This window comes from Xiphias gladius, chromosome 20, assembly GCF_016859285.1.
Source record: "Xiphias gladius isolate SHS-SW01 ecotype Sanya breed wild chromosome 20, ASM1685928v1, whole genome shotgun sequence".
In the NCBI taxonomy this organism is placed as follows: Eukaryota; Metazoa; Chordata; class Actinopteri; order Istiophoriformes; family Xiphiidae; genus Xiphias; species Xiphias gladius.
The window spans coordinates 9,942,063-9,961,760 of NC_053419.1; the positions used below are offsets into that span (position 1 = coordinate 9,942,063).

At 39.2% G+C, this 19,698-nt stretch overlaps 1 long non-coding RNA gene across 1 annotated transcript; it reads left to right on the plus strand.

The window, feature by feature from the left end:
• The first annotated feature begins 5,718 nt into the window (after positions 1 to 5,718).
• LOC120806502 lies at positions 5,719 to 10,887 on the plus strand. The gene is made up of 3 exons (XR_005709708.1): positions 5,719 to 5,832; positions 5,947 to 6,117; positions 9,146 to 10,887. It is a non-coding gene; the product is annotated as an uncharacterized LOC120806502 (long non-coding RNA).
• Positions 10,888 to 19,698: the final 8,811 nt, after the last annotated feature.

The following is a 19,698-nucleotide window of genomic DNA, read 5'->3' on the forward strand; positions in this document are numbered from 1 at the left end:
AAATGACAGCTATAAAACCCTTTACAAATACCCCTTCATATTCTTCACATGACAAGCTATTTTTTATAACATTTAAAAAAAAACAAAGTGGAGAAATAGACAAAACAGCTGTCCTTATAAAGTTGTGCTGCATGTATTGCAAAGGGGATCAACTTGTGTAATTCCATGTGTGTAAAATTGATTAAACTCTGTGTGCAAAATACAGACTGCCACCACAAATCGGCATAAAAGTGACTTCAGTTTTGTCATGAATATTCATGCAAATATGACCTCGACTTGAGCAGATTTTGAAAGCGGCATTGTTTGTAATAACAGACTTGAGGATCACCCATGTGAGGAAAGGCGCAAGACACCAAAACAATGAAATGACAGCAGTTATGACAGCACCATTAGGCACAGGCAATGTTATTATTTGCCTCTGTACCTGATGGATTCAGACTCAAGAGGACCTGTCGGCCACACTGCAATACTCGCAAAAGTTTATCTTACCACTCAAAAAGACAGCAACAATCTGTACAGTCGAGCACGTGCCTGCTTTTTTAAGATGAAGTTGTGGTGCTATTTCAGGAAAAAGTTCTGACTGAGCAAACAGCGTTGGAGCAGCACAGCATGCAAGAACTAAGTTAAGATTTAATAGGCACAGATAAATCCCTTCTCTCTCTTTATTCTTTTCATACCTGTCATTAAATTCACACGAGCCTGTCATTTTCTTATCACTGAAGGTGCTGTCTGTGTGAGTTCCACAGTTTACCGCTAACTTTTTCGCCTTACTCCTAGCGCAGGCACATTTTCAGACACAGAAATATAATTACATTAAAACAATTGTTCAAGTGGAGACGGTTTAAAGTTGGCAGACTCGTTTTTTTGGTTGTTAGATTCAGTTTGGATCCAGAAACATTTAAGCTTGAATCCAGAAAGACTCAAAAGTCTGAGTCTGGTTGCCGTGTTGACAAAGGGTACTGTCAAGCCAATGACACCACCAAGTGCTATCCTATTTCTCATATTTACACCAATCAACCTAATCATTCCTGTCCAGGAGCTGCCGCAGCTCTTTGCATCATGCCTCAGTCACCTGATCAGTACCTGTGTGCACATCGGCCCCTCATTCCCCCTTATCAGTCACTCCCTTTACGTATATACCTGCTGTCCAATTTCATTTATTTGTTAAACAGGCATGTGTTTGAGGGATCCGAGGTTGACTTTTCGAGCCTTTTCTTACCTCCGCTAAGTCTGCAACTCTGCAAACTCTGCTAAGGGAAATAAACCAAAATTGTGTTGTTACATTAAAAGTAACATAAACAAAATACTGAAAGAGTCAGCAAGAAGAGATTTTCCTTTCAAGCATAAACACACATGTCCCTAACACAGTACAGACTGTATCTCTCTTATGACGTCAGTGAAAGTCTCTGAGAGTTCAGCTTAAGGCTTAAGGTCTGGTTGCATTACACTTCTGTCCTGCTAGTTATTGCTTTGTCTGCCATTCCGATGGAAACATTGTTAACTGAAGGAAGAAGTTTTCCGGAGATCTTCAGATGTCTTACGCAGAAGCATTTATTGAAACTTGCATCAAGGAGAAAAAAGATGAGCAATACAAATGTCAACAAGTTAATCAGTGTAATGCCCCAAATCTGAAGAAATCGTTCCTGGTGGCAACATTTAACCCTATAACTATGTCATACTTACTACATGTCCAAATAAGGTTATTCTTCATGGGACTACACCACATTCATACATGTGTGAAGATTCTATTGGGTACTTAATCCTGAACATTAACACACATTTTACCTAACTCATGTTCTGTATTTCAATACTTCTGTCCGACTTAGAAAAAGACTTATGCATCTAACTGACCACGAGGGGTGTTATGGTTATGGGTTGTTATGACTATTCACCGGAGGCTGTCTTGTCCTGCCTCTGAGGGTCTGTCATCAGGCATTGGGCCAGCTGGGAAGTATCAGCTATGCTAGAAATAAACAAGGAACCACCGCTTCCAGTAAGGGACCTGTGTTTGTCCTGTGGAGAAACTTGGCCGAATACTACATGGAGACCTAAAGAGCTAAAAATAAAGGAAAAATACCTAAAGAAGGAAAAATTCCTTCAGAGCCATTCAGACTGTCCCCCCCAAGAAAAATTAAACTTTAATACAGGAGAACGGTTTTAATTACCCCTTTCCAGCTGATAGTCAACATTGTTTTATTTAACCGTGAACACAATCATTCCCTAACTTTAACCATGTGGGTATTATTGTAATCCTGGCGTCAAAGGACCTTAAGCTATGGTTAATTTCTAACTTTATGCTTTTATCTACATAGACAAGTAATTTTGACTTTATATCAAAGAGCCAGATATTTTCTATGACAGTTACTCATCTTTTCTATTGCTGAGTCAGTGAGACAACAAATCATATTCTGGGATTGTTAGCAGAAAGAACATGCCATGGACCCTACTTCTTTGTTCCACTGTTTTTGAGGAGGCCACTATATACTGCTAAATTTCAGCCTTGTATCATTAATGAGCAAATCTTGTTTAACATCAAACTCACAGTTTGAAGAAGATTCAGTTTAAACCACGAGCTGGCGAAGATATGGAGGAAGAAAGTGGGCCACTCTGAATGATAATTCATGAGCCATTGCTTGCCACTACTGTATATTAATAATGTTTATCGAAGAAAAATCATTAGAGATCTGCCGGAGGGATCCCGCAGAGGAAGGGGGAGGGATGTGGAATTTGAAAACTAACAAATGTTACTAAGATATTATGACTGTCCCACTTAATCAGCCACACCATTCAGTTGTGGCTGATCGGTGTAATCTTGAGACATAGGGAGCTTGACAGAGAAAGAGAGAGATTTGGAGAGCAAGAGATAGAAACAATAAAGAGAAAAAAGAGTGAGAATAAAACTATATTCAGACCAACACAGTGACATGGGTTAAACCTGCGTCAGTGGTTGATCAGACTGGGGTTTAAAAAAGCTCAGATGCTATTTGGCATCGATGAAACCAACGTTTTTATAGACCTGGAAATTTCATTTAATGCTATTGACATTTAACTGCCTTTAATCATAATCTAAAAAAAGTGCATGTCCGAGAGAGAGAGAGTAAGAAAGAGATGAAAATTGACTTTACTCAATGAAATTTTAATTCTGTGTTATTAAATGATTTTGAATGGAGCCTCTGTACTGGGTTAGCTTCTTTCAGAAGTCTCATGAAAGGGTTGAATGCAGATTCAGACTTGCACTTCATATTTAATGTACAGACATGACAGTGGTATCAGTCTTCTCATCTAACTCTGCACAAGAAAGGGAATAAGCATACTTCTGGAAAAAAAAATGCTGAACTGTTCCTTTAACCATAGCACCTTTTCTTAATTAAACCACCCACAGAACTCAGAACTCTTTTTTTTCACCATACTTATTTTTCCTATAAAATGTATTCCGCAAACAAATTAGCAGTATATATACGTAATTTCAAAGAAACAGGCTTGCACACAGTAAAATACATATGAATGTACACAAGACTCAAAGAGTATGTACTGGATAACAATATTGTAAACACAAGGGAGACAAAGCAACAACACTATCACATGAAAGGTCAGCAGTTCAGAATTTGCAACAAAAACTTATCCTGCAGCTGCAACTGTGTGAAGCCCTTGTTAAAAGGAGCGGTCAAACAATGGTAACACTCATTCAGACTAACAGATGTCAGATAATAACAGCTCAGTACAAAGGTGATATATAAAGTGCAAAGGCATCACAGGACACACTTGTTGAACCCTGGTGTGGACTGGCTGGACATTGTGAGAAAGAGAATCCAAAAACTGAATGAGTAAAGAATCCTGATTTTGTTTTGTTGCAACCTGCTGGAGGCAGTGGTACAATCTGGTGCACACCGCATTAATTCATGCATCCATCCTCTCTAGTGTCAACAATGCAGGGGTGAAATTGATGGTATAATAATGTAGCCAGTGATTTATTGGTATAGATTGGGCCTGTCATTACCAGCCAGACATCATCTGAACAAACATAATCTACAAGTGTATTGAACGATTCCGACCTGTAGGGTCAGATATTTTTTCAGAGGAATAGTTGCAGAGGGATAACACACCGTGCCATCTACCATGCAGTATTTCCAAAAACATGACAAGAACATTAGTTTATATGGGGGTTAGATTCAAACTGGACAAAGCATTTTGGGATTAAGAACAGGATTTTCACGGCAAGAATGCTTTTGTTGAGTCAGTTGTTTACGGTCCTGCTGATATTATATATATGTATATATCTATATACACACACACACACACACACACACACACACATATATACGTGTGTGTATAGTGTGTGGAATTGTGGCAATCAAGTTGCCTTTTTTGTTACATCCACTCTTCTTCTTCCTGTTTCTCTGCATTCTTCCCATCTTGGGTTCCTTATAGAGCTAACACAATCCCTGTCTGCATGACTACTGAGTTCACGAGGGAAAGGATTAAAATTTAGGATGGATGCTCTGATGAAGAATAGAGAATTTTAAAGCAGAGTAAGACCAAATACAAGCTAAACTCCTGTTTTCAATTTTTCATACATACATGTGGTGTAACAGTGGAATTGCTTTCAAGACAAACACAGGATTGATTATTAAAAACAGTCTGCACACAGAAAACCAACATTGAAAGAGCACTGCTCGGTGGATTTCAAAGAAAACTTTTCAAGACTGACAATTTGTGGGAAAAAAAAATCTCACAGAAAGCTAGGCTTCTTTCTCCATGTCATCTGAAACCCAACTGATATGGAGCAGTTTTATGTCTTTTTCAGGCCTGTCTGTTTCATATCTCAGCTGCCACATTTGGCCTTTGAAATGAACCTTAGATGTCAGATTTCAGAAATGTAAAGGGGAAATGCTTACGAGAGTCAATATTCTCTAAATCTTACATACTACTTAACCTTACTCTACGCTGTCAGTGGGCATTATGCACCGCTTATGTGTGTAAGTGTATTTGAGGACATGTATGTTGTTCCTAGAGGGTCCAATTTCATCCATCATTCAGTCAAGCCAACAGTGCTCTCTTAGATTGATCAATTCTTACTCACCCAATTCTATAGTCCTGCTTTAAATAAGATACTGTATAGTGATAACGATTTTAGCTCATAGAATAAGTTTTTACGCCTTCATCTTACTGTTTTAATTCAAAAATCCTTCTTTTTAGCAAGTGAAGCAAGTGCCTGACTGAGATCCCCGAGCTTAGAGCTAACACCTTAATTTTGAATTCATTCTCTCTCATAAAAAAAAAAACGTTAAAATGCAGCTATTTGTGCTCTTTTTAATGGTTTGGGGTTTTGTCAGAGTTGTTCCTAGATGCCCTATAAAAACCCTTCTGAAAGCCATGAAGCCATTTTTAAATGTTGATAGCTCTCTTGCCGGCACACCTAACCTTTGCCAATTCACATTAAGTGTCATCACTTGCCATTTGTTAACACAAAAACAAAAGATTAGTTGAAGGCTATTTTGCAGTTATTTGTAGCTATGTTTTTTGCATTCCGTATTATATAGCACAAAAACAAAGTTAAAGGAACTTGCAGAAATTGCTTGTTGTATTGTGTGTTATGTACTGGGCTAGCCTAAACCATTCCAGTATTTATTTTCCCCTTTCCCCTACAGTGCATTGTACCTTTCTCACAGAAAATATACTGACATGTCGCAATGGGAGGAGCACAGGTGTAACTGATGGCTCACTGTCGTGGCTTACTGGAACAGCTGAATGCAACAGAGCCACCATTAATGTTATTAGTAACACCTGTGCTTTTTCCGACTATGACGAGTCAAAATGTCTGCTGTGAAAAAGGTCAAACTGGAGATTGATGCAATGCTTGTTCTTACCCTGTCATGTCCTGGTTGAAGTTGCAGAGAATTCATCATTCAATGTATACAATTTTTATATTTCTTTATCTATTCTTAGGCTCTTCTTATAAACAGTTTGGCCCGTACCGTCTCCTAATACCACGATGGATAGTGAGTCACTGAAGCGTCCAGTCTGCCCCCAGTCCAACATGAGAGGATGAAGTAGTGCTACCCAGAGGGCGTATTCTAACCTCTTGTCTTGTAAATGCAACGACGGCTGAGGCTCTTGGTAAGTAAATAACTGTTAATGTCAACACTTGCTATGTAGCGATAGCAAAAAACTTTCATATAGCACCTTTACAAACTTCACAGTATTTTTTCCCCTGCAGCGGAGTGAATTGTCAATATTGCTGTGTCGTTACTGCATGAATGGGAGCATGTCCAGGTTTCCTTATTAAATTAAGAGTGGCAGAATTGAAATGTCAGAATCTTTACTGTGCTGTTACCATTAATGCAAGGTGGTTTTGGAGAGAGAACGACCCTCTATCTAAACCTTTGTTCCTCAAGGCCCTGCACGCGGGTATTTTCAGTTACTGGTTGTTAGACCTCTGTTGAGGTTGAAGCTGGGTAGTTTGTATTCTTGCCAAGTGGGGAATATGGAAGCTGTCAGATCTTCCCGATATTTCTGACTCTTGATTACAACTAGGAGGCTGACGTGAACATTTTTTTTCCTGCTCGGCTGCTCATTATTATCGTCTGAACGCTTACGTGCACGCGGCATAACAAGAATGATAGAGGTATAAGTTCTCCTGCCTTAAAAAAAAGCAACAAAACAAAGAGGAGATTTTTCAATCAAGCACATCCACCCACTCCTGAGAGGAGGTATAATCAGGCAAGTACATGAAAACACATGTGTGGGTGAACCATAGATGTGACATTGCAATTATTATTACCATCACACAGATGTAAAAAGCATTTTATCTTTAAGTGCTTTGAACAAAGGCCAGATTAACAGCATTCACTACATAAAGAGGTTACGTTCTAGTCAAATTTTGTTTTAACACCTTTTTACCAGCTTTTTAATGCTCTTACTGCAACAGTTTATATGACGATTATATGGAATGATTTATGTACATACACACATACAGTCACACTGAGTAGTAGTAGCAGGTCATGTCAGACTCGGAGGACAAATCGGCAGAGATCACCTACTGGAGTTATCGGCAGAAAACATTTGGGATGGGCACAATGTGTGTTCATGAGTATGACACAGAGAGTGTAGATGTGTGGCTTTTTAATAAAGTTTTATGATAGATGCTGCTGTCATTTGTTTGATGCTCGTGTTGCAACTTCTCTGTTTGCAATTTGTTGCAGCTCACTTACCCTCCTATGTTGTTCGAAACATTGACCAAAGTGTCAGTGTGTCATCAAGTTCACTTCTTCTGTTTGTATAGTAACAATTTGCAGTTTAAAAGATTTAATTACGCTCCTATCAGAACCAATAAAATGTCTGCTCTCCAGCTCCATTAATAAGAGGTGTGTCTTTCAAATATGCGTCACTGACAACAGAAGTCAGTCGTAAACCGGCTTCTGACAGGGGCAGCTGCCAGTTTGCCAGAGGGCAGAGAAAAATGATAAAACTGCACCAAAATTAACAGACAGTGGATGAGAAAGAGTGGGCAGCATTTGAAGCACATGTCTATACATGTGTTCTCACGGTTGGACACTTCAACAACAATAGCATAGATCACCACATCCACTGCCTTCTGGCATCATTCTCTAGTTTCCTGTACTCCAGCAGCTGCTTGTTGAGCACCAAACATGGTTGGATACAGTTTCTCTTTCTGCCCTCTCCCTGGACCATCTATCAGATCTCAGACTTATTAGGTGTCAGATACAGTGTGCTTAATCATCACAGCTAGTCTTGTTTTCTTTCTGTCATTTTGAAAAATGAAAAACTGAAAATGCAGACCTTACTTTATTCCAGGTGATTAATTCCCCCATTGCTGCTTAAGCTAGTTTCAGGATTTGCTGACTGATTGCGTCCCCGTAGGCAGCAGTGATTTCAATATTTCCACTGTTTGCTCATTCTATTATATGTTCATTCTCTCAAAAGTTTATCACAGCAAGATCGATGCATATGCATAAATAAATGGTACATAGATGTGGGCAAAAAAGAATGAGATGTTTTACACAGTGGGTGCAGAATGACAAAAATACCAGTTAATTTAATTGATCAGCCTGTTATGCCTCCGCAACATTTTTATGTTTATTCAAAATAATATGCTGATATGGGAATTATTTACATTTGGGAAAATGTTATTGTTTTGGGAAATGTACTTGTTTTCTTTCTTCACTGGGTGTTAAATGAGAGGATCACTCTGTGAGAAACAGCTAGCCTAGCTCCATCAGATGTGCCGTCTAACAGCTCCAAAGCTGTCTTATTTTTGCAACTCTGAACAAAACCCAGATGATGAGGATTCAATGATGTATTAGTGGCTAAGTAGCCAGCTAACAAGATATGTTATATACGAGAGACGCTTATGGAGCTGTTGGAAGACATTTTTTCCCCGTTGGTGGAGGCTAGCCATTTCCCCATTTCCTGATGTTGTACTACGCTGCTATAAATATGTCCTGGTCCAAACAAAAACAGTTTTCTGTTATTTTACTAGATTCCCTTTGTATTCTGTTTCTCTGTGTTCAAACGAGTTCTATAGGTTGGGGAATTTTCTTTCTCAAGTTGAACCATTTTCAAATCACGCTGATATTTACCTTTTACTGATACGATCTTCAGTTTCACCGACCTTGAGCTGCTTCTGTTTGAGTCTACTTGCATCTTTACACTGACTTTGTATCTCGTCCTAACAGCTCAAGAATTTGCTTCATGTTCAGTCTGAACACACTTTAACAATGCCAGCCAGTAGAGGAAATTTTTGTTTTAGTCAGAAAACTCATCTTGGCCCAAGCTTATTGCTCCATTGTAATGCACATGTTTCAACGAACCAATCAATATTTTACACACACTGACATGACACATAACTCAGCCATTGTCAGGCTCCAGCAGCTGCTGCTTTGTTTCATCCACCTCCTCAGCTTCACCTGTTTAGATCTGCTTTCTTATGTTAAATGAGTATATATGCTTCTAAACACGTATGCCCGTGCTGCAGCAGGCTATAAAAGCAGGTCTAGTTTGCCAAATCAAAACCTACCACCAACCTGGCATGATCAACAATCAACCTGTCATTCAGATACACTACATGGCCAAAGGTATGTGGGCAGCCCTGTATACATTGTGGATTTTTTTCCTCTTTCGACAGGTCAGTAAAACTGCGATCCATCCAGTGATTTTCTGTATTTGGTGTGAAGGAGCAATGGAGCAAAGATTACAACCTTCCTACATGACTGAGGGCTGATATAGCAGCACCTTATTTTTTTTTTACTATCATTATTTGTTTATTATTAAATTATGTTTTAGAAAGTGATGCTAAATAATCACATGTTGTGATATGGTATGGCTTTATTGAGTTCTATTCTGTTTTGTTATGATATGTCTTCTTTTTGTTGTATTTCTTTCTTTGCTCATACCTCCATCTGTTTTTTAAATACTGCTGTGGAAAAACATGATAGCAGAAAAACAGGAAGAATTGACAGGTTTAAATAGTGTTTTTCAGTCTCCTCAGCATTATATTCTTCCTCCCCTACCTTTACTGTAGCTCAGAGCAGATGCCACTTCTGTTGCCTCTGGCCCCAGACAGATTCTGGGGACTCTGGGTCCACACAAACACCATTATATCCTCCTTCACTTCCTCTCTCTTCCTCCTCTCTTTCCATCCCTGTCTGTCTTCCTTTCACCTCTTCATGTTCTTCTCTCCTGTCCTCCCTCCAACCCTTTCCAGCCCATGTGGTGGACTGTGGAATCATATTTTATTACCGGCCCTATATGGCACCTTGCAGCATCCTGTGTCAATCCACACAAGTGATCATTTCTCACAAACTGCTTGGGGAGGTAAAGGAGGAGGAGAGAGGAGTGAAGCTGGAGGCTTATTGCTCTCAATGTATTTCACATCTGTGCCTGTCAGAGTTGCTCTGAAGCAGAAAGGGAGGAGTAATATACATGCCATCTTCAAAAAGATGGGCAACAAATAAACTGCAGTGCATAACAAATTGCAGAAGCCATTTGGTGAAGTTATTTGTATGACAAAGCATGTTAGCACTAAAGACTGGGAGACCTAAAATGAAATTTACAGAGGTACACCGTGTATTACCACATTACCTTGAAACACCAAGCTCCAATTTGCTCTGTAGGAGGATATTAAAAGACAAGGAGGGACAGGGAAAGCAATATTGAGCCACACAACCTTTTTGACACTTAAACTATTAGTTGAACCAGGTTAAGATAATCTACCTGACCTCCTATATTATTATTCCTACAGGTTGATCCGAGATGATATTCAGGGCTCAAGGTGTCTAAATGTTTGTCAGTTCATTAAAGTAAAGACAGGTTGAATACTTACCTTGGAGTAAACAGAGCAATTGTCTCCCAATCAATACTCTGAAAAGGTACCTCATTGCGGCTCATATGTATTCAATTTGCCAGAGAGCGTTACAGCTGAACTTCACCTCCATTGCTTTTACACTCCAGTACAAAACAAGCTTTCACACCTGTCACATGGAGTTGAACCAAAGTGGTAAATGAATTCTTCAGCTGAATATCCCCAACAGCAGTTGCATCTGTGCAGAGACACCATATGCTGGCTGCTCTGTACAAATGGTGTTATAGAGTGTGGGTGCAAGACAATAAATCATTTTTCATGAGGTTAAAGTGATACTCCATCTTTTGAGTGTCAAACACTTACCTCCTGTTGTTTTCAATGGTGGCTGTAAAGGAGATTTGTTTGAATGTTCTTTATTAAGCAGACAGGGCAGCCTTGAACTTAGTCTGTTACAGTGTGTGAAAAGTTTTTATGATGGAAAAATATGTCCTTAGAAACATCTCAAACCACTCCACTGTCCGTCTGTCTGTTCATTATGTATTACAGATCACTGCTTCGACAATCTCTTCAACAATAAACAGTGCTTGGTTAAATGTCCGTCTCACTCTCTCTCTTCTGTACACAGAGCAGCGCCATTTCTCAAGCAATAGTAGATTTTCGTACCCCAGCTTAGTGGAAAGGGACTGTGAGATATGTTAAGTGTAAATTTATGAGTAATCAAAAAGTAACTTTGTGCTGATTGTAGCAGAAATATGTCATGTTGCGACTAATGGTCCTGAACTTTTATCATATGTCTTTTTAAAACTTTTGCTACCAACTACTTTCTACACATTTAAATAATGTCTTTTATTGGCCTCACTTCTGTTATTCTTTACGCAGTTAAATAATTCATGTCTTAATCTCTAATCAAATGGGCTATTGTCATAGATTGAACTAAGGGATATTCCAAATCGTCTGTCGTATATTCTCTAATGTTTTACTGTGTCAAATTTGGATTATTTTATGCAGGCTAAAAACCTGCCCTCCAACCACGGCTCTTGAGTGAATCACTGATGTACAACTGTTGAACAAGTTATCAGGCCATGAAGTCTAGTTCTGCCACAAGTCATTAATGTTCAAGAGAATAAAACTGAATGACTGAGTTATCCTCAGTGATGTCCAGTATTTTAAATATGCCTCAGCTCTGCCTCAGTCTCTGTCTGACTCTATTAAGCTTCCATTCCATTAAACTCCAACCAGTTTACGATAAAGAATGAGATCTTTGCTGTACACTGACGATAGTTCAGTAGTCCTCACCCTACAAGGATATGCAATCAGAACAAGTCTCTAAAAACAACATGTTTCTCCAGCGTGCCAGTCTGCTATCTGTCTCTATTCATCTGTTGCTCTTTTTATCTGTTGTCTGTTAGTACTGCGAGTTTGTGCTTCTGTCTCTGTTTATTTCTCATTTTCCTTGCCGTCTTCTATCTCCAAATTATGTTACTGGAAGACTCTGCCTTCATGCAAATGGAAATCAATATCATAGCGAAGCTGTACTGTAATTACAGAGCGTCTACCATGACATCATTCAGCTTGAAATTTCATAAAATATTCACATTTTCCTCTCATTAAAACGCTGCATGTCAGTTACAAGTGCTTTAGCTGTCTTTGCGGTCACAAATATTTGCTGTGATGAAATATGGTGGAACCGCAGCCTCGGCAGTGAAATGCCTAGTCTGGGCTTCTTGGAAGCATCTATACATCCTGAGGCAGTGGTCAGGATAAAATGGACTTTACTCAGCACCAGTTTAATCCTGCTAAGAGCTGCTGTCTCACAGCATTTCAATTCTTCACGGAATGAGGTCACAGGAAAAGGTCGATACAGTCAGGGGAATGCTCTGCTGATTAGTAAAATAGTTACCTTTAAATAGTTATGCTGATGGTAGCAAAATAAAAAAATTGTATACTCCCCCCCCCAATTTTCTCTTAAGCTAGAGGCCACTATTTATGTGAAATACGCTGCTGTACCTGATCGAATGGGGCTGTAAAGACAGGCTGAGATCTAATGGGCCCAAGTAAGTTAGGAAATAGCTAAAAATAAATCCCTTTAAAGGTTCATATTAACATTTAGAATTTTGTATATAATTTTCTTCACCGATTAGCCATTCTCTGGAAAAGCAGTCCCCTATGGCCAGAACTTAAACCAAAGACTGGTTGGCGGTTGATTCAGTTTTGATTATTAGTCACCCTCTCATGCATTTATGGATCATTTTCTCCCCGTGCGCCTGTAATTACGTCTCATTTGGAGACAGAACCTAAAGCCTCAATGGCTCAAGCCTTGAAGAGGCTGATAAAAAGCTAAATATATCTTTGGTGAGATGTAATCAATGCATTGATCACTTGCTCATTATGAGCACCTGAAATAAACAGCCTAAAGGAGCCAGCTCAAAGCACTTAATCTACACCAACCCCGCAAACAAAATCCAGGTGGATTAGTGGGGTTTCATTCGGAAGGCCATTAATATTTATAGATTAATTTCACACACTGTTTAACCTGAGTTGGTAAAAAGGGGTCGCTTTTTGAAATAATCATAGGAGCCCAGGAGGTTCATTAAGCCTCTGACTAACTACAGCACATCCAACCTTCCCAGAACTCTCCTACCTGAACTGTCTTATTCCCAAATAATAGTGACACCGTGGTATCACTGTTACAACCTGATTCTGGCTGGACATTTTTGTACAATATAAACTTTTGTGCAAACATGAAATATGTATGCTTAATATTTTCGGCAGGACTATAGATCCTTTACTCTCTTGACACCAATGAATTCTGACATGCTGTATAATACATGTCAAGCAATGGCAAACCTAATGTGGAAGGTCTGCTTTTTTCAGTAACGCTGCCGTGTGTGGTAGGATGCAAAAGGTTACAGATTTTACTGCTGAGACTTGGAGGATTTATATTTATCCCCTCAGAGGCAAATCTATCTAATATGACAGTTTAATCCTCTTAGAGACGTATTAATTGTGATCAAAGACAGGACTTCAGCATTTGAAAGTTTCCCCATGTGTTTGCCACTGTCTAACGCCTTAACTCTTAACAGAAAGCATAATCCCACCATCTGATTGTTTTACCCCCCCCAACTCACTCTGGAATGTAGCCTGGCATTAAATATTTTATTTAAAAACATTTCTGAATAGCTATATATTTTTAGCATTGTCTCTAAAAAAATTTTATGAGACAATAACATTTTACAGACTGAATCTAATTAATTAATGTTTTATCTCATGCATTCAAGCGTACTACTTTTCCTTATTGCGCTAGAACCATATTAAGGCCAATTTTTTCTCTTTGGCAAGATACCTTAATGGAGTTATCAAACAGTTTATGGGTTCAGGCCTTTTGGCTGGATCTTCTCTGGCATATGAAGACAATTTGGGGGCCAATTTTCAAGACTTTGATTGTGGCACTCAGGACTAAGAGCAAAGCCTTGCAGCCCTGCAATTTGACTGTGAAGGGAAAAAATTGGGTTGGATATTTTCTTTTAATTGGGACTACAGAACACAGCAGGTGGGGATGGAGACATTAATGATTCAGTCTGATATCCTGCACAGAAGCCTAATCTTTAAAAAGATCTCTCTGATGTTTGAGGTTCAATACAGATTCTAAAAATGAAGTTCAAACAACTTTGTTCACAATAGAAACAGGTCATGTACTAGAAAATGATGAATCTGGAAGTTACATGCAGTATGTGTATGGGCCAAACTGTGTAATAGCTGCCTGAAGGTGTGTCTAAAGAATCAGCGGGAGAGTTGTAAACATGAGACTGAATATAAAAATGACTTCTCTTTTATTTCAAACACTTCACAGTGCTATGCTGGGATTAGATTAGGTAAGTAATTAAATTCATCACTTTCAATGCGGGCACCACTATCCTTCTAGGAGTTTTATCTGAAAGTAGGATGAAAGACAAATATGCAGATAAAAGAGGGCAGCGTATGCCAGGATTCTCACAAGCTGTTAATTCAGTGCCTGTACATATGTCAGGATCAATGTATGTCCATGTCTGACAGTCAGTGTTGCATTCTGCCATCTGACTAGAACTGACCACCAGGGAAGAGATGAAAAAAAAGCAGTTTCTTCCTCCAGGCAAGACTCACCTCTTTGTCTTACAGAGGAAATGTGTTTAATCAGACCACCGTCTTTGGCTCAATCACAACAAGGGCAGGTACAAGTGTTATCTGCATACAAAATAAGAAGAATGTGGAAAAGGTCTTTGGAGGAAGGCCTTTCTGCTTTGGTTTCAGAAGATTTGTAATCTTCTGTTCGTTTTTGTGTCATGTGTTGTTAGCTCAATTCTTAAAAAAAACCCTATATTTTCAGGCAGAATTACATTTTATACGTACAATCACCAGTGTTATGACCAGTTTGTTCAGGTTAAAACAACTAAAGAGGGTCCACACAGTGAGCCTTAAAAAAAAAATCCACATTTTAATTCAGTAAATTTATAAGAAACTCAACTTTATAGGGTGTGAAATCATCTGTCGGTGTGTGGTGAAGGTGAGGGATGCACTGAGAACCAGGTGTGTGTGCAACGTGTGTTGTATGGTGCAAAAGCAAAAGAAAAACAACTCAACCGAATCAGATGGTGCCAGGTGCCTAGCTGTCCAGGGAGAGACAGATAGAACACTGAGGAAGCCTGGCTTTTATGCTCCTCCTCACAATGCATATGGTCACCAATCGAGGGGCAGGCGGAGCCCCACATCAAACAGGAAGCCAGGCAAGCAAGACAAAAGAAGAGGGGCATGTTCAGCCCTGACAAAATGTATTAAAGTGTTTATTTATTTTTATTTGGTGTGTTGAACACCCTGTTGTGTTACGCAAGCGTTGCAACTATGGCAGTCTTTTTAACACAGCGGGGTTTATGTGCACGTCACGGCTGATTGGGTAATACCTCTGACACACCCACCAAACAAGAGAAAACGTAGCTCAAAACCTGTTGGACACTGTTACACACTATTCTAAGATAATATGTCATTCAACCCGGAAACCATGGCAAAACAGTGCAAAATGTTTTCAGATTGAACCTGCCCCAGGGCACAGCAGACCATGGGCCTTTCTCAGACTGGACCCTCCCCGCTCCCAATTCGTCACAGAGTGTAACTCTGTTTGTGGTCACACTCACACACTCACAGCTAAATGAAGCACCCTTTGTTAGGGTATAAATGCAGCAGCAAGCTCCAGGACGAACTTCCCTCTCTCTGGCGGGAACAGGAACTGTCATAATTTTTCACAACCACGGTTTCGTATCAGCATATTATGCACAGCATCAAGTAACAGTGTGGGCAGTGAGGTGAGCCTAGGGAGGAAAATACAACTTATTCCCAAGTTTCTGTGGTGGCATTTCTCATTTTTTTTAAACATCTTCTCGATTTTAATTCTGATGTTTATAAGATGCTTGGTTTCTGAAAACAGTCCCTGTAAATATACAACACTTTACAATCAAATGAACACATGTACCATTTTCTAGACTAGAGAAGGGTGTATTTGAACCTAAATACAATGTCTCCTTTAAATTGTAAACATCTGTATAATTAAAGGTCTATCTTATTTTGAGCAGTTTACGAGTAAATGTTCTTATGGGTAGTTGCACGGAACTTACATTTGTACAGTGCGTGTTCCATGATTAACACAGCACAGGCGTTGCACTAAATCAGTAAGTCAGCATCGCTGTGGACTTGCTGTTGGAGAGTTTTACAACTCCCTTTCACTCCCAGATGTTTGGTTTGGGATGGCAATTACAATGTGGCAGACCCTTCATATGAATGCGCAAATGAAGTAAAAGTGGGTAGGGAGAGGGTGTAGGGGGTAGTTTGAGAAAGGCACAGCAAATAGGCGTGCACTGCACCCACAACAGAAAACAGAGAGCCAAGCAGCCTGGGAAGAACAGATAGCTCAGGGGCCGTCACTCTAGCACTGGCCATATTCTATCAATGTTTTATTTATGTTTAAATGTTTAAGTTGATCACATCTTGGACAAAACTGCGCTCTCTCCACTCTCAGAATTCTTATTTCGCTCTCCTTGGTGCACCTGTGTGGGTGGGTGCAGGGAGTTTGCAGTAGCAATTTGAAAAAAGCATAACTATCAGTTGTTACTTTCTGCATTAATGTAGCCAAGGCTTTACTTGACCTGTTGCCAAAGAATTAAATAACTGTCCCTGATGAGTAATGAGATAAACAGACATATTAACTATGTCTTTTACTTTTAGCAAAAAAAAACCCATAACCTACTTTTAAAAAACCACTACCAAGGTGTTCGGAGGTCAGGTATGTTTTGCGGCTTTGACCGCATAGCATGAAAAACAGAAGAAACAAAAACAGACATATATAAAGCCAAAAATGTGTGTTAAACTGAGGACTGTTAATTTAATAGATTAATTATTTACAAACACTACACACACACAAACTGCTGTACCAAGCATATCCTAGCTATACAAGTTAACTCTTCTTAGTCTGACGCAAACAGGCCGTGTGACTTTATTAGATTACAGCATTTCATAGATGCAAACAGAAGAGGCTTGTACCGCATTTGCAAAAGGACTCTTAGGCACATGCAAGCATACATAATTAATGAATGGACCTCTTTGTTGGTTATTCTCACACTCAGGGGACTGCAACAGGAGGACTTCAATCCAAATTGTGTTGGTTCATTTGTTGGATTGCACATTTACATTCAGACACTTATATGTATGTCTTGGGAAAACGTTTGGGAATTTCAGTCATCTTGGTTCCGGCATGTCACTGTGAGCACCCAGGGGAGGGCATCAAATGCTGGTCTCTTTGCTCGTTGTAACTTGCAGAAAGCTCCTCACAGGGGACTCTTGAATCTCCTTTCCAGCAGCATCTTCTCCATTCAGACATAATGACACATGTATGGTTTGAAATTAGCATTCCCCTTTGAAAGAAAGAAAGACAGAACTACTCGGAGGACTTCATTGCAGAGACATTTTTTGAGAAATCCATGCATGTCTATACTTGTAAAATAAAGAAATGTCAGTCAGTTAGGTTCTCCACATGAACCATTTTGTGTATTTTCTTCCACATTGATCCCATCCTCCTTTCATTTCATTGTGCAATTATAGAGGGAGACTAACTGGAACTCTTCATCAGAGCTTCTGTAATGACTGATGTTGCATCTTGTCGTTTGAAACTCATATTGTTATGTTTGGTTTACATGTCAGTATATTAATTTACAGTGCAATCTCAGACTAACTAAGCCATGGAGACCTTAGTTTAATCTTACCTTTGAATTGCCAACAAAATGCCAAGGGTCCAGCGTGGAGATGAAGCTCATGAATTTTTCATGCATTCCCTAATGTAAGACATTCTCAGTGGTGCAGAGACTGGTGATCTTCACTGTTGGGATAAAGTCTTTAGCATTGCAGACTTCCCACTGTAAAGTGAACTGACCTTTTGAAGCCATGCAGCTGTAAAATCAAAAGCATTTTCAAATTTCAGCCATGAATTGTAAAGCAGTGTCACGGGCAGAAAGGACTGTGGCACTGAATTTTGCTGCTGTCAACCCACCACTGGTTTTCTCTCCCTGCATGAATCTGTGTGTGAGTGTGTGCGGGGGGGGGTAATATAATTGCTCTTAACTTAATAACCAGTGTCTCAATGGGACAGGCTAACCATGAGCATTTTAAATATAGTGTATTAGTCTTTTAGCTCCTATATCTGAGAATGGACTCCACACTTTACAAATGATTGGTTCCTACCTAGGCTGCCCAATTAAAGCAAAGTTACTTTCAGTATCTTCACTAGTTCTGAACAACATTCAAAAAACTTGACATTTCGGCAATGGTGTACGCATTCTCTAAGAGTTTAAAATATAGACATTACAAAATGTATAGGCCTATTTCATGTCTTATGGTATATAAATTTGACTTATTTGCCGACAATGATGGAATATCACATAAAAGTTCTGGCTGAGCAAAGTTTAGGGTTTACTGACACAAGACAAGCATGTATCACTTGATATTGAATTGAATTTGAACGTGATCAAGTTTAAGACTTTATTGGAACCATTAATCATCTACGATTTATAGGAAATTGTGTCAGTGCATGCTCACAAAAAAGGGAAAGGACAGCAACATGCATAACACAACGCTGACAGTGATGAAATGTCTTACTCTAGGTTCTGTATCTGGTAATATATGAATCTTATCAAACCTGCGCCAGTTCTGTGTCTAAGAAGCACAGAAGACAAACATATCACTGAGTAAATCCTTGGCTTTGGAGCTGTCAAAAAGCCAGCTCAGCACTAACGCATGCAGCGCCAACAAGGATATGCTGGCTGAGTCATTGCATATATTATAAATTCATAAGAGCACAGCATGCTTTCCATTTAGTTTTAGTAATGACTAGATTATTTTTTTTGTGGAGAGGCTCGTTTTGAACCCAGATGACCTTTGCTGCAGATACCACAGAAACATTCAGCTGGACATCCTCAGTTCAGAGCAAGTTTATAGAGAAGGTCATTATCTATTTATCATGCTTGAAGTCTTGAAGAGGAATATATGCTCTTCTAGAGATTACCTTGCTTCTCTATTCTAGGTAATGACAATGATTCATCACTGGGAGTAAGGGAGAACAGAAATAAATTACTGAGATTTTCTTTTGCACAGATTTACATCCCATGTGTATTTTTTGAGTCAGTATCATCACAATAAAAATGAAAATGCTAAAATGAAAGAGTTTCAGGAGCAAAATAAAGTACTTTATTGTCTATAGTGTGAAGTGGCTGTTAAAATTGTCTTAAACTCAATGAACTGTATGTTGATTGCATACATGGATCAGTACGAGGCAGCAGTAACTAAATTTAAACATTTTTCTTGGTTCCTATACATAAATAAGATATAAAAAAAAGCTGATTTTAAGAATAATGAAACAGTTATTAAAAATGACTACGGTGTTTAGTAGCCTGGTAGCATAAGGAATGAAGGACTTGGAGTAGTGGTTTGTTCTTCCAAGGGGCACATGATCACGCCAGCCCGAGGGCATTACAGTGAATTCACTGAACAGATCATGGTCAGATGGCTGATAATGCTGGACTTCAATTATCTTGGAGCAAACTTTCAAAGTGTCATTTTGTCTATTCTTCTCCTTCACAGACAACCCATTTGCCGTTTTTCTCGATTGCTAAGACACACTTAGTGAAACTAGGATCCACTTGTTGCTATTTGCAAGCATGTCTCTAAGAGGCCAAAGGCAGGTAATGAGAGTGAGAGGCCACTGGAGAGGGGCCTTAGGAAGAAGAGTTTGCATGCGTGGTGGAGGAGCAGCAGCAAGAGGTGAAAAGAGAGCTCAACTTTCAAATTAAACTTAGGCAACAATT